Source organism: Aotus nancymaae, unplaced genomic scaffold (assembly GCF_030222135.1).
Source record: "Aotus nancymaae isolate 86718 unplaced genomic scaffold, 86718_ANA_hifiasm-v0.15.2.pri h1tg000108l, whole genome shotgun sequence".
Classification (NCBI taxonomy): domain Eukaryota; kingdom Metazoa; phylum Chordata; class Mammalia; order Primates; family Aotidae; genus Aotus; species Aotus nancymaae.
Window position 1 is genome coordinate 28,928,980 of NW_026988523.1, and position 14,897 is coordinate 28,943,876.

Sequence of the window (14,897 nt, forward strand, 5' to 3'; positions counted from 1 at the left end):
CCGTACCTGCGGCTCTTCTTCCCGCACCTGCAGCTCTTCTTCTTGCACAGCCATCATGGACTGTAGAGGAGAAAGTTCCAAATGTAAATAGAGGAAACAATATCTGCCATGTTTATATTTTAACACGGAGGCAAATGCTTTTGCATATCATATCACTATCAGCCAGTAATGCAAGAGAAAACGAAACAAGAATAGGGCTCTGCAAGGGCTGTTCCAGAGCCCTTGCAACTTGAAGAAGATAATGAAGGGCATTTCATGCAGGTAAGAAGTGTCTCCTCAGTGTTACCAACCCAATTTCTGAAAGAAAAAAGATGGTAAAATACTTAACTCCCAGCCACGTGTGGTGGCTCACGCATGTAATTCCAGCACTTTGGGAGGCTAAGGTGGGTGGATCACCTGAGGTTGAGAGCTCGAGACCAGCCTGACCAACATGGAAAAACTCTGTCTCTACTAAAAATAAAAAATTAGCTGGGCATGGTGGTGCATGCCTATAGTCCCAGCAACTCGAAAGCCTGAAGCACAAGAATCACTTGAACCCTAGAGCTAGAAGTTGCAGTGAGCTGAGACTGCACATAGCACTCCAGCATGGTGGCTCACACCTGTAATCCCAACACTCTGGGAGGCCGAGGCGGGCAGATCAACTGAGGTTGGGAGTTCAAGACCAGCCTGACCAACATGGAGAAACTCCATCTCTACTAAAAATACAAAATTACCTTGGCATGGTGGTGCATGTCTGTAATCCCAGCCACTCGGGAGGCTGAGACAGGAGAATTGCTTGAACCCAGGAGGCAGAGGTTGCAGTGAGCCGAGGTCGCGCCACTGCACTCCAGCCTGGTGCCTGGTGACGGAGTGAGACTCTGTCTCAAAAAAAAAAAAAAAAAAATAAATAAATAAATAAATAAACTTATCTCGGCATAACATTATCTTCAAATTCATCATCTGCATTTCTAATAGGAGATTTTCTTTTAGCTCTTTCGCTTGTGCTCACCAGACAAGGTTTGATAGCAACTATTTGTCACCAGCACAGATGAACCAATTCAAGGAGAGCAATAAACAGGACTATTAAGTTCCCCCAAAGAAAGTCCTTAGAATAAAATATCTCCTCTGGTTGCCACAAGAGTAAGACAATGGTCCATTATATAAAATTCCAATCTAATAAATGATTAAATTTAATGTTGTCTGTTTTCCAAATGTTTTATTTTGTTCAGGCTCTGTTGTGGTGACCAGGGATTGGAAAATGACTGCAAAGAGGCTCTGCGGAACCTGGGGAGGTAAGAAACGTATTCTAAGAGGGGACTGAGGTGATGGCTGCAAAATTCTTTTTTTTTTTTTAATATGTATATATTTTTTAAAGACGAGGTTTCACCATGTTGGTCAGGCTGTTCTTGAACTCTTGACCTCAGGTGATCCACCCACCTTGGCCTCCAAAGTGCTTGGATTACAGGCGTGAGCCACCACGCCCGGCCGATGGCTGCAAAATTCATAATCTACTTAAATTATTCAATTCTACATTTGCGATTAGTGACTGTCATTACAAGTAACTTGTTAAATGAAATTTCTGGTTTCTGGCCGGGCGCGGTGGCTCACGCCTGTAATCCCAGCACTTTGGGAGGCCGAGACGGTTGGATCACGAGGTCAAGAGAGTGAGACCATCCTGGCCAACATGGAGAAACCCGGTCTCTATTAAAAATACAAAAATATTAGCCGGATGTGGTGGCACGCGCCTGGAGTCCCAGCTACAAGGGAGGCTGAAGCGGAGGAATCACTTGAACCAAAGAGAGGGAGGTTGCAGGGAGCCAGGATTGCGCCACTGCACTCCAGCCTCGTGAGAGAGCAAGAATCCGTTGAAAATCAATCAATCAAACAATCAATTCATCAACAAATGCGAGACAGCCTCTAAATCATTATATAGATAGTTAAGGAAATGAATAAATGCAAGCCTGCACACAAATACATAAGTATATAAATAAATGTAGCCAGCCTGGGTTTAAATAAATAAATGAGTAAATGTGAGCCTGCCTCTAAATAATTACATAGTTACACAGATAAATACATAAATCCAAGCCTGCCTCCAAATATATAAATAATTGCTACCTGCTTCTCCATAAGTACATAAGTAAATAAATAAATAAATGTAAGTCTGCCTCTAAATAAATCGATAGATAGATACATAAATCAATAAATAAATAGCCCCACTTGGAGACTCATGCTTTTAATCCCCCATCAACTGGAAGCCTGAGGAGGGTATATTACCTGAGGTCAGGACATCGAGACCAGTCTGGCCAAGATGGCGAAAGAAACCCTGTCTCTATTTAAAAAATAATAAGGTGAAAATAATTAATTAAAAAAAAAAAAATATATATATATATATATATATGTATATACACAAATAAATAAATGCAAGATGGTCTGCCTGCCTCTAAGTAAACAAATAAATAAGTAAGTAAATAAATAAAGGCAGGGTGCAGTGGCTCACGCCTGTAATCCCAGCACTTTTGGAGGCCGAGACAGGCAGATGACGAGGTCAAGAGATCGAGACCATTCTGGCCAACATGGTGAAACCTCGTCTCTACTAAAAATAGAAAAATATTAGCCAGGAGTGGTGGCACGTGCCTGTGGTCCCAGCTACTCGGGAGGCTGAGGCAGAAGAATTGCTTGAACCCAGGAGGTGGAGGCTGCAGTGAGCCAAGACTGCACAACTGCACTCCAGCCTGGTGACAGAGAAGACTCCGTTTTAAATAAATAAGTAAATAAATAATAAATAAATGCGAGCCTGCATCTAAGTTAATAAATGCAAGCCTGCCTCTAAATCATTAAACAGATAGATAAGTAAATAAACAAATGCAAGGCTGCACACTAATACATATGTATATAAATAAAGGTTGCGAGCCTGGGTCTAAATAAATAAATGAGTAAATGTCAGGCTGCCTCTAAATAATTAGATAGCTAGATAGATAAATACATCAATCCAAGTCTGCCTCAAAATACACAAATAAAGTAAATAAATATAGAAATAACTAAATGCCACCTGCTTCTCCGTAAGTATGTCAGTAAATAAATAAATAAATGCAAGTTTGCCTCTAAATAAATCGATTCATACATAGATAAAGAAATCAATAAATAAATAGCCCTGCTTGGTGGCTCATGCTTTTAATCCCCCGCCCATTTGGAGCCTGAGCTGGGCATATCACCTAAGGTGAGGACATTGAGACCAGCCTGGCAAAGGTTCTCTTTAAAAAGAAAACCCTGTCTCTATTTAAAAAAAGTAGTAAGACAAAAATAATGAAATAAATAAATATAGATTTATATATATAAATAAATGCAAGACGGCATGCCTGCCACTAAGTAAATAAATAAGTAATTCAGTAAATAAATAAACAAAGGTGGGTGCAGTGGCTAAAGTCTGTAATCCCAGCACCTTGGGAAGCCAAGTCGGGCGGATCACCTGAGGTCGGGAGTTCAAGACCTGACTGACCAACATGGTGAAACCCTGTCTTCAAAAAACAATAAAAAAAAGAAAAAGAAAAAAAAGGAAATAAGTAAATAAATGCAAGAGTGCCTCTAAATCACTATAGTTAAGAAAATGAATAAATGTAAGCCTGCACACAAATACATAAGTATAAAAATAATGTTGTGAGCCTAAGTCTGAATAAAATAAATGAGTAAACGTGAGCCTGCCTCTAAATAATTAGATAGCTAGCTAGATAAATACATAAATCCAAGCCTGCCTCCAAATATAAAAATAAATAAATAAGTAAATTCGACCTGCTTCCCCATAAATACATCAGCAAACAAATAAATAATGCAAGTCTGCGTCTAAATAAATCAATTAATAGATAGATAAATAAATCCATAAATAAGCAGCCCCACTTGGTGGCTCATGTTTCTAATCCCCCACCCACTGGGAGCCTGAGCCGGCTATATCACCTGAGGTCAGGACATCGAGATCAGCCTGGCCAAGATGGTGAAAGAATCCCTATCTCTATTTAAAAAAACAATAAGGTGAAAATTATTAAATAAATAAATAAAAATATAAATACATAAATGCAAGACAGCCTGCCAGCCTCTAAGTAAATAAATCAGTAATTAGGCAAATAAATAAAGAAAGGCTGGGCGAGATGGCTCAGTCCTGTAATCCCAGCACTTTGGAAGGCCGAGATGGGCGGATCGCAAAGTCAAGAGATCGAGACCATCCTGGCCGACATGGTGAAACCCTGTCTCCACTAAAAATACAAAAATATTAGCCAGGCACGGTGGCACTCGCCTGCGATCCCAGATACTCTGGAGGCTGAGGAGGAAGAATCGCTTGAACTCAGGAGGCGGAGGTTGCAGTAAGCCAAAATTGGGCCAGTGCACTCCAGCCTGGTGACAGAGCAAGACTCCCTCTAAGATAAATAAACAAACAAACAAATTATAAATGAGTAAATAAATGCAAGACTGCCTCTAAATCATTATACAGACAGTTAAGAAAATGAATAAAAGCAAGCCTGCACACAAATACATAAGTATAAAAACAATATTGTGAGCCTGGGTCTAAATTAAGTAAATAAATAAATAAAGGCCGGGTGCAGCGGCTAAAGCCTGTAATCCCAGCACCTTGCTGGGTCACGAGGTCAAGAGATCAAGACCATCCTGGCCGACATGGTGAAACCCCATCTCTACTAAAAATACAAAAATATTAGCCAGGCGCGGTGGCACTCGCCTGTGGTCCCAGATACTCCGGAGGCTAAGGAGGAAGAATCGCTTGAACCCAGGAGGCGGAGGCTGCAGTAAGCCAAGATTGGGCCAGTGCACTCCAGCCTGGTGACAGAGCAAGACTCTGTCTAAAATAAATAAAGAAATTGGCCCGGCGCAGTGGCTCCCACCTGTAATCCAAACACTTTGGAGGCCAAGGCGGGCGGATCACCTGAGGTCCGGAGTTCAAGACCTGACTGACCAACATGGTGAAACCCCGTCTTTAAAAATAAGAAAAAGAAAAAAAGAAAATAAAAAGCAAATAAGTAAATAAACAAATAAGTAAATAAATGCAAGACTGCCTCTAAATCATTATAGTTAGGAAAATGAATAAATGCAAGCCTGCACACAAATACGTAAGTATAAAAATAATGTTGTGAGCCTGGGTCTAAATAAAATAAACGAGTAAACATGAGCCCGCCTCTAAATAATTAGATAGCTAGACAGATAAATACATAAATCTGAGCCTGCCTCCAAATATATAATTAGCCCCGCTTCTCCATAAGTACATCAGCAAATAAATAAATAAATGCAAGTCTGCCTCTAAGTAAATCAATTAATTGATAGATAAATAAATCCATAAATAAGCAGCCCCACTTGGTGTCTCCTGTTTCTAATCCCTCGCCCATTGGGAGCCTGAGCTGGCTATATCACCGGAGGTCATGACATCGAGACCAGCCTGGCCAAGATGGTGAAAGAAACCCTGTCTCTATTTAAAATATAATAAGGTGAAAATAATTAAATAAATAAACACATATATATATACACACACATATATATATAAATGTCAGATGGCCTGCCTACCTCTAAGTAAATAAATAAATAAGTAAGTAAATAAAGAAAAGTAAGTAAGTAAAGAAAGGCCGGGTGTGGTGGCTCATGCCTGTAATCCCAGCACTTTGAGGGGCCGAGACAGGCAGATCACGAGGTCAAGAGGTCAAGACCATTCTGGCCAACATGGTGAAACCTCGTCCCTACTAAAAATACAAAATTATTAGCCAGGCCTGTTGGCACACACCTGTGGTCCCAGCTACTCGGGAGGCTGAGGCGGAAGAATCGCTTGAACCCAGGAGGCGGAAGTTGCAGTGAGCCAAGATTGCACAAAAGCACTCCAGCCTGGTGACACAGCAAGACTCTGTCTAAAATCAATCAATCAATCAATCAATCAATCAATCAGAGCCTGCATCTATGTAAATAAATGCAAGCCTGCCTCTAAATCATTATACAGATAGGTAAGTAAATGAATAAATGCAAGGCTGCACACTAATACGTAAGTATATAAATAAATGTTGCAAGCCTGGGTCTAAACAAATAAATGAGTAAATGTGAGCCTGACTCTAAATAATTAGATAGCTAGATAGATAAATACAGAAATCCAAGCCTGCCTCCAAATATATACATAATTAAATGCCACCTGCTTCTTCATAAGTATGTCAATAAATAAATGCAAGTCTGCCTCTAAATATAACAATTAATAGATAGATACATAAATCAATAAATAAATAGCCCCCCTTGGGGGCTCATGCTTTTAATCCCCCACCAATTGGGAGCCTGAGCCGGGTATATCACCTGAGGTCAGTACATCGATACCAGCCTGGCCAAGATGGTGAAAGAAACCCTGTCTCTATTTTAAAAACAATAAGGTGAAAATAATTAAATAAATATATATATATATATAAATAAATAAATGCAAGATGGCCTGCCTGCTTGTAAGTAAATAAATAAGTAAGTAAGTAAATAAAGGCTGGGCTCAGTGGTTCCCGCCTGTAATCCCATCACTTTGGGAGGCCAAGACAGGCGGATCACAAGGTCAAGAGATTGAGACCATTCTGGTCAACATGGTGAAACGTCGTCTCTACTAAAAATACAAAAATACTAGCCAGGCATGGTGGCAAACACCTGTGGTCTCAACTGCTCGGGAGGCTGAGGCGGAAGTATCGCTTGAACCCAGGAGGCAGACGTTGCAGTGAGCCAAGATTGCACAACTGCACTCCAGCCTGGTGACAGAGCAAGACTCCGTCTAAAACAAATCAATCAATCAATAAATAAATCCGAGCCTGCATCTAAGTAAATCAATGCAAGTCAGTCTCTAAATCATTATATCGATAGATAAGTAAATAAATAAATGCAAGGCTGCACACTAATACATAAGTATATAAATAAATGTTGCGAGCCTGGGTCTAAATAAATAAATGAGTAAATGTCAGGCTGTCTCTAAATAATTAGATAGCTAGATAAATACATCATTCCAAGCCTGCTTCAAAATATATAAATAAATAAATAAGTAAATAAATATAGAAATAACTAAATGCAATCTGCTTCTCCATAATACGTCAGTAAATAAATAAATAAATGCAAGCTTGCCTTTAAATAAATTGATTGGTAGACAGATAAATAAATCAATAAATAAATAGCCCCGCTTGATGGCTCATGATTTTAATCCCCTGCCCATTTGGAGCCTGAGCCAGGTACATCACCTGAGGTCAGGACATAGAGACCAACCTGGCCAAGATGGTGAAAGGAACCCCGTCTCTATTTAAGAAAATAGTAAGGTGAAAATGATTAAATAAATAAATATAGATTTATATAAATTAATAAATGCAACACGGCCTGCCTGCCAACTAAGTAAATAAATAAATAAATAAAGGCCGGGTGCAGTGGCTAAAACCTGTAATCCCAGCACCTTGAGAGGCTAAGATGCGCAGATCACGAGGTCAAGAGATCGAGACCATCCTGGCCGACATGGTGAAACCCCATCTCTACTAAAAATACAAAAATGTTAGCCAGGCACAGTGGCACTCGCCTGTGCTCCCAGATACTCCAGAGGTTGAGGAAGAAGAATCGCTTGAACCCAGAGGGTGGAGGTCACAATAAGCCAAGACTGGGCCAGTGCACTCCAGCCTGGTGACAGAGCAAGACTCCCTCCAAAATAAATAAATAAGTAAGTAAATACATGCGAGACTGCCTCTAAAGTATTATACAGATAGTTAAGAAAATGAATAAATGCAAGCCTGCACACAAACACGTAAGTATAAAAATCATGTTGTGAGCCTGGGTCTAAATAAAACAAATGAGTAAATGTGAGCCTGCCTCTAAATAATTAGATAGCTAGATAGATAAATACATAAATCCAAGCCTGCCTCCAAATATATAAATAAATAAATAAATAAGTAAATTCGACCTGCTTCTCCATAAGTACATCAGCAAATAAATAAATAAATAAATGCAAGTCTCCCTCTAAATAGATCGATTAATAGATAGGTAAATAAATCAGTAACTAAGCAACCCCTCTGGTGGCTCATGTTTTTAATGCCCCGCCCATTGGGAGCCTGAGCCGGCTATATTACCTGAGGTCAGGACATCAAGACCAGCCTGGCCAAGATGGTGAAAGAATCCCTGTCTCTATTTAAAAAAATAATAAGATGAAAATAATTAAATAAATAAATAAAAATATAAATAAATAAAAGCAAGCCGGCCTTCCTGCCTCTAAGGAAATAAATCAATAATTATGTAAATAAATAAATAAAGGCCGGGCGAGATGGCTCAGTCCTGTAATCCCAGCACTTTGGGAGGCCGAGATGGTTGGATCACGAGGTCAAGAGATTGAGACCATTCTGTCCAACATGGAGAAACCCAGTCTAAAAATACAAAAATATTAGCTGGGTGTGGTGGCACGCACCTGGGTTCCCAGCTACAAGGGAGGCCGAGGCGGAAGAATCGCTTGAACCGCTTTGGAGGAGGTTGCAGTGAGCCAGGATTGTGCCACTGCACTCCAGTCTGGTGAGAGCAAGAATCTGTCTAAAATTAATCAATCAATCAATCAATCCATCAAGAAATGCGAGACAGCCTCTAAATCATTATATACATAGTTAAGAAAATGAATAAATGCAAGCCTGCATAAATCCAAGCCTGTCTCAAAATATACAAATAAATAAGTAAATAAATATAAATACAAACGTTAGCCAGGCATGGTGGCATGGCCCTGTAATCCCAGCTACTGAGGAGGCTGAGACAGGAGAATCACTTGAACCTGGGAGGCAGTGGTTGCAGTAAGCCGAGATTGTGCCACCAGTTTCCAGCGTCGGCAAAATAGCAAGACTCCATCTCAAAAAAACCCCAAACTTATCCGGAACCTCTGTCTCTATTTCTAATAAATTGCTTTTCTGAAAAAAAAAAAAAAAGTCACAAAATCAACTGGTCCTATCATACCTTACGTCTGCCTTCATTTTCCTGGTACAAAGAAAACATTGTTAAAGCCCAACAATAAATTAGAAAACTGCTGAATAGTAAAAAATAAATGAAAAGGCACTAAAGAAGATGGCTGATCATTAGCAGCTCAGGCTCGTAGCTCCCAGTGAAAGCACAGAGAACGAGAGGACGCCACACTTTCAGACGAGTTTTTGTTGCTCATGGACCAAGAGATTCCCAGCAGAGGAGCCCCACGGGTAGCCAGGGCGACTCTTGTGGCCGGCGCGGCGGTTTTGCTCACACCTCAGCGCAGTAGTTCTTGGTGTAGAGTCCGGAGATTCCCGGGCAGAAAAGCACCATCAATCTTAACACCGCTGTTTTGGCCGGCGCAGTGGATTGCTTAGATTTTGGCGCTGGAAATCAACAAGTTGGACGTCCACTCAGAGACCTAGTTAGAAAGTCGGTAATTACAAAGACGACAGAGGGATAAATACATAATGAAGGGAAGAAATCAGCCTAAAAAGGCAGAGAATACTCAAAATCAGAATGCCTCTCCCTCTACAGGGGATCACAATTCCTCATCAGTTAATGGAACAAGGATTAATGGAGAACGAGTGTGTTCCAATAACAGAAGCAGGTTTCAAAAGGTGCGTGATAAGAAACTTCTGTGAATTAAAAGAACTTGTTCTAACCCAATGCAAAGAAACTAAGAACCTTGAAAGAAGATTTGATGAAATGTTAACGAGAATGGACAATTTAGAGAGGAATATAAGTGAATTGATGGAGCTGAAAAACACAACACGAGAACTTCACGAAGTATGCACAAGTTTAAACAGTCGAATTGATCAAGCAGAAGAAAGGATATCAGATGTCGAGGACCAGCTTAGTGAAATGAAACGAGAAGACAAGAATGGAGAAAAAAGGATAAAAAGGAATGAGCAAAGTCTCCAGGAAATATGGGACTATGTGAAAAGACCTAATTTACGTTTGATAGGAGTACCTGAATGTGATGAAGAGAATGAATCCAAGTTGGAAAATACTCTTCAGGATATCATTCAGGAAAACTTTTCCAACCTAGCAAGGCAGGGTAATATTCAACTTATTCAATTTTCATCTTATTATTTTTTTAAATAGAGACAGGGATTCTTTCACCATCTTGGCCAGGCTGGTCTTGATGTCCTGACCTCAGGTAATATAGCCGGCTCAGGCTCCCAATGGGCGGGGCATTAAAAACATGAGCCACCAGAGGGGTTGCTTAGTTATTGATTTATTTATCTAATATTCAACGCCAGGTAATACAGAGACCACCACAAAGATATTCTTCAAGAAGACCAACCCCAAGGCACATAATCGCCAGATTTATTAGGGTTGAAATGAAGGAGAAAATACTAAGGGCAGCCAGAGAGAAAGGTCAGGTTACCCACAAAGGGAAACCTATCAGACTTACAGCAGATCTCTCAGCAGAAATCCCACAAGCCAGAAAAGAGTGGGGGCCAATATTTAACATCCTTAAAGAAAAGAACTTTCAACCCAGAATTTCATATCCAGCCAAACTAAGCTTTACAAACGAAGGAAAAATTAAATCTTTTGCAAACAAACAGGCACTTAGAGACTTCGCCACCACCAGGCCTGCTTTACAAGAGCTTCTGAAAGAAGCACTATATATAAAGGAACAACCAATATCAGCCTTTCCAAAAATATATCAAAAAGCAAAGAGCATTAATACAATGAAAAGTTTACACCAACTAATGGGCAACATACAGCTAGCATCAAATGGCAGTATTAAACTTACATAAATTCTAATTGGATAAAAAGCCAAAACCCATGGGTATGCTGCATCCAGACCCATCTCACATGCAACGATACACAAAGACTCAAAACAAAGAGGAGGAGGAAGATTTACCAACCAAACAAGAGAGTAAAAATAAACAAATAAATAAAATGCAAGAGATGCAATTCTCGCCTCTGATAAAGTAGACTTTAAAGCAACAAAGATCAAAAGAGGCAAAGAAGGACATTACATAATGGCAAAAGGATCAATGTAACAAGAAGAGCTAACAATTCTATAGATCAACAAGACAGAAAATTAACAAGGACATCCAGGACTTGAACTCAGACCCGGAACAAGTAAACTTCATAAACATTTACAGAACTCTCCACTTCAAATACACAAAATATACATTACCACCTCACACCTATTCCAAAAGTGACTACATAATTGGAAGTAAATCACTCCTCAGTAATCACATAGCATTTCATAGGTTTAAATGAAATATTGGTTGGCTGCTTGTTTGTTATTTTCTTCCCTTATTCCTTCCTGTCTACATCATTAAGTATAATTATTGGTATAAAAGAGGTTTTCAATACCCATTACTAAACTGCATTCTAGCCTGGGCAAGAAAGCAATACTCCCATTCTCTCTCTCTCTTTCTCTTCCTTTTTCTTCCTCTTCTTCATTCTTTTTTTCTTTCTTCAAAAAAAAAAAAAAGAAAAAGAAAAAGAAACATGGCCCTGTCAACACTTTAATTTGAGCCATGTTAGACCTAATTTCAGACTTCTGATCTCTAGAACTATAAAATCATAAGTCTGTGTTTTTTTAGCCACTGTTTGTGATAATTTGTTAGAGAAGCAACAGGAAACTAACACATTCCTGCTGCATCCTTGATCTGGATTTCTTCTTCCTTCTACTCCATCTATCCAAAATCCACCCAGGCTTAATACAATCTTTAGGTGTATTGGGTGCTTATCATATGCAAAACATCTGGCTAGATACCAGTAGATAAAGAATGCAAGATACAAAGATGAACAAGAGACCTGCTCCCAACTTCAAAAGAGCTCCAAGTCTGGGGCAAGGGAGGCAAAAAAAAAAAAGGTGCTAAAATAGAAGGCAAAATGAGGAAAAGAAATGAAAGGAATATAAAATGATCCAGAGAGGTATCATATATATGAACAAAAATCAAGAGGTAGAACAAAATGTATTCATCATGATGGCTCTCGGTGGTCTCAGGGTGATATTAGCCATCCGAATTAATATATTTTCTTCAATGATATTAAATAAATATCAGTGCCCTTTATAGCCCGACTTTTTTTTTTTTTTTTTTAGGAGACGGAGTTTCGCTCTTGTTACCCAGGCTGGAGTGCAATGGCGCGATCTCGGCTCACCGCAACCTCCACCTCCTGGGTTAAGGCAATTCTCCTGCCTCAGCCTCCTGAGTAGCTGGGATTACAGGCACGCGCCACCATGCCCAGCTAATTTTTTGTATTTTCAGTAGAGACGGGGTTTCGCCGTGTTGACCAAGATGGTCTCGATCTCTTGACCTCGTGATCCACCCGCCTCGGCCTCCCAAAGTGCTGGGATTACAGGCGTGAGCCACCGCGCCCGGCTTTTTTTTTTTTTTTTTGGAGACAGACAGTCTCTCTGTCACCAGGCTGGAGCGCAGTGGCGCGATCTTGTCTCACTGCAACCTCCGCCTCCTGGGTTCAAGTGATTCTCTTGCCTCAGCCTTCCAAGTAGCTGGGACTACCTGCGCACACTACCATGCCCTGCGAATTTTTGTATTTTCGGTAGAGATAGGGTGTAGCCTTACTTTTATAATAGAACAGCCTTTAATAGGACATGGATCACAAAAGGAAAGGAACACACATTGAGTGCTGACTATATGCAAGGCATTGTTTTAGACACCAAAGCGCTGTTCTCATTTAATCTCTGCAATCACTGTGTGAAACAGGCACTATTCCTGACTTAAGATTTTGACACTGAGGCTCAGAGCAATCCATAAAACAAATGACGACATGGGTAGCCCCAGTAATTGTCCCTGTTTTTTATCCCCTGTTCAGTATCATAAGCATCTACACTTCAGGAATAAAAAAAGGCATAAAAAGAACACAATAGTTAAACAAATAAAAATTTCAACAAAGAATAAAAGGAAAAAATAGCCATTCTCTTACCTCTCTGGATGGGCATGGAACTTCACCAGACTGCTAGAGAGCTGTCTCTTTGCCTCTAAGTCCTCACTGAGCTGACTCTGTTCATCTACTAGTCCTTCTAGCATCAGCAGCAACTGAGGAAAGAAGAGAGAAGAAGCAATACACAAATGGCACAGTGAGACATGAAGCCACAGTTCATCCTGAGAAACAAGAAAATGCATTAGCATGTACTATGACTTAAAAAGCCCGCTATCTTAGTTTTAAGTTTTTGATAGTATTTTATAGTTTTCCCAAGAAGCAAGAAAATGCATTAGCATGTACTATGACTTAAAAAGTCCGCTATCTTAGTACTTAAGCTTTTGATAGTTTTGTATAGTTTTCAAATCAATGTCATATTCACTATCTTTTTAATCTTTAAAACCCTGTAAGGTGGAATTCAAACATGGGAGCAAAAAGAAGAAAAAGGAGAGAGAACCTGGAAGCTCAGGAAAGCAGCTAAGAGAAAGGAGTAAGAGGGAAACGGGACAGGCAAGAGGGAAACATATATAATAGGAGTTACCAGTATTCTTCATTCATTCAATAAATATTTATTGAGCACCTTCTATGGGAAAGACTCTGTTCCAGATTCTAAGGGAAAGCCTACTATCTAGTGGAGGAAAAAAACATTCATTAATCATAGACGTGTGCCATTGTGAGTGTAATAGTGCTATAAAGATAACAAGCTATGACAATGTATAACCAACAGAGAGCTGTTTAAAGTAGAGCTGAAAGCCTGAGTAGTTAGTGAGAGAGATGCTAATGGAGACAGGGAGTACAGGCAAATAAGTCTGTTGGAAAAGAAAGGTTAAACGGGGCTGTAGCTATAAAGTTGGGGCAAAGGCAGGGGTTTCTTTCTCTTTTTTTAGACTGGGAGAGATGTGAACATGGTTAAATGCAGATAGAGGAGAAAGATTCAGTTGAGAGGGAGATGACTTAGGTATGAGTGTGAGGGATAACTATTGCTATGTGTCCAAAAGAACTGCTGCTCTTTACAGAACCACACGTCAGAAAGAGGCATCTATAGCTGCTACCGATCAAAGTAGGAAACTTTAGAGCAGTTTCCCGATGAAATACCATTTATGAAAAACCAATACCATGGTTTATTTCACAGTAGAAAAACAAGGTTTGTGCCGGGTGTGGTGGTATGCACCTGCAGCTCCAGCTACTCAGGAGGCTGAGGCAGGAAGATGCCTTGAGCCCCAGAGTTTGAGGCTGCAGTGAGCCATGGTCGTACCACTGCACTCGAGCTTGGGTGACACAGTGAGACTCCGTGTGTGTGTGTGTGTGTGTGTGTGTGTGTGCGCGCGTAGAGAGAGAGAGACATTGAGAGTGAGAGTGTGAGAGTGAGAGAGTGAGAGTGAGAGAGTGAGAGAGAGAGAGAGAGAGTGAGAGTCTATATTCCAGTGACTTACCTGTTGTCTTTGGTTTCCTCAAATTTCTTGACCTAGGATTCTACTGAAGCAACTGTTTCCCAAAGAAGTAATACTTTCTGGGTCAGGCGTTCCACAGCTGATATGTCTTCAGGATAACCAGTTGTATTTGCAGGTCCTAGAAGTCAAAAAGTAAGTGTAAACATGAAAATAGTAATAAAAGTATTATTCAGTTGACAAGCAGAGAACAAATGTTCTTGAGACAGTCCGCCTATACTTTCAAGTGGGATATTGATAAGCACTGGGCAAGGGATTCAATGTGTGCATAGTGTCTGAAGATGCCCTACAGGTAATCTGAGATGTGAACATTTCCAATGATCTGTAAAAAGTTTTGAAGGACCTTTATGAGGTCTTCATTAATCTGTATTTTCCTGGTGAGAGGCCCCATATCAGCAGCCTGCACCTGCGGCTCCTCTTCCGCACTTGCGGCTCCTCTGCACCTGCGGCTCTTCTTCCGCACCTGTGGCTCCTCTTCCCGAACCTGCGGCTCCTCTTCCGCACCTGCGGCTCTTCCTCTTGCACCTGTGGCTCTTCTTCCACACCTGCGGCTCTTCTTCCTGCACCTGCGGCTCTTCTTCC

At 40.4% G+C, this 14,897-nt stretch overlaps 1 long non-coding RNA gene across 1 annotated transcript; it reads right to left on the reverse strand.

Annotated features, from left to right (window-relative positions):
• Window positions 1–9: 9 nt before the first annotated feature.
• On the reverse strand, window positions 10–14,890 carry LOC135272261 (uncharacterized). The gene is made up of 4 exons (XR_010340366.1): window positions 14,779–14,890; window positions 14,301–14,436; window positions 12,871–12,983; window positions 10–60 (listed from the first exon to the last, which is right to left on the reverse strand). It is a non-coding gene; the product is annotated as an uncharacterized LOC135272261 (long non-coding RNA).
• Window positions 14,891–14,897: the final 7 nt, after the last annotated feature.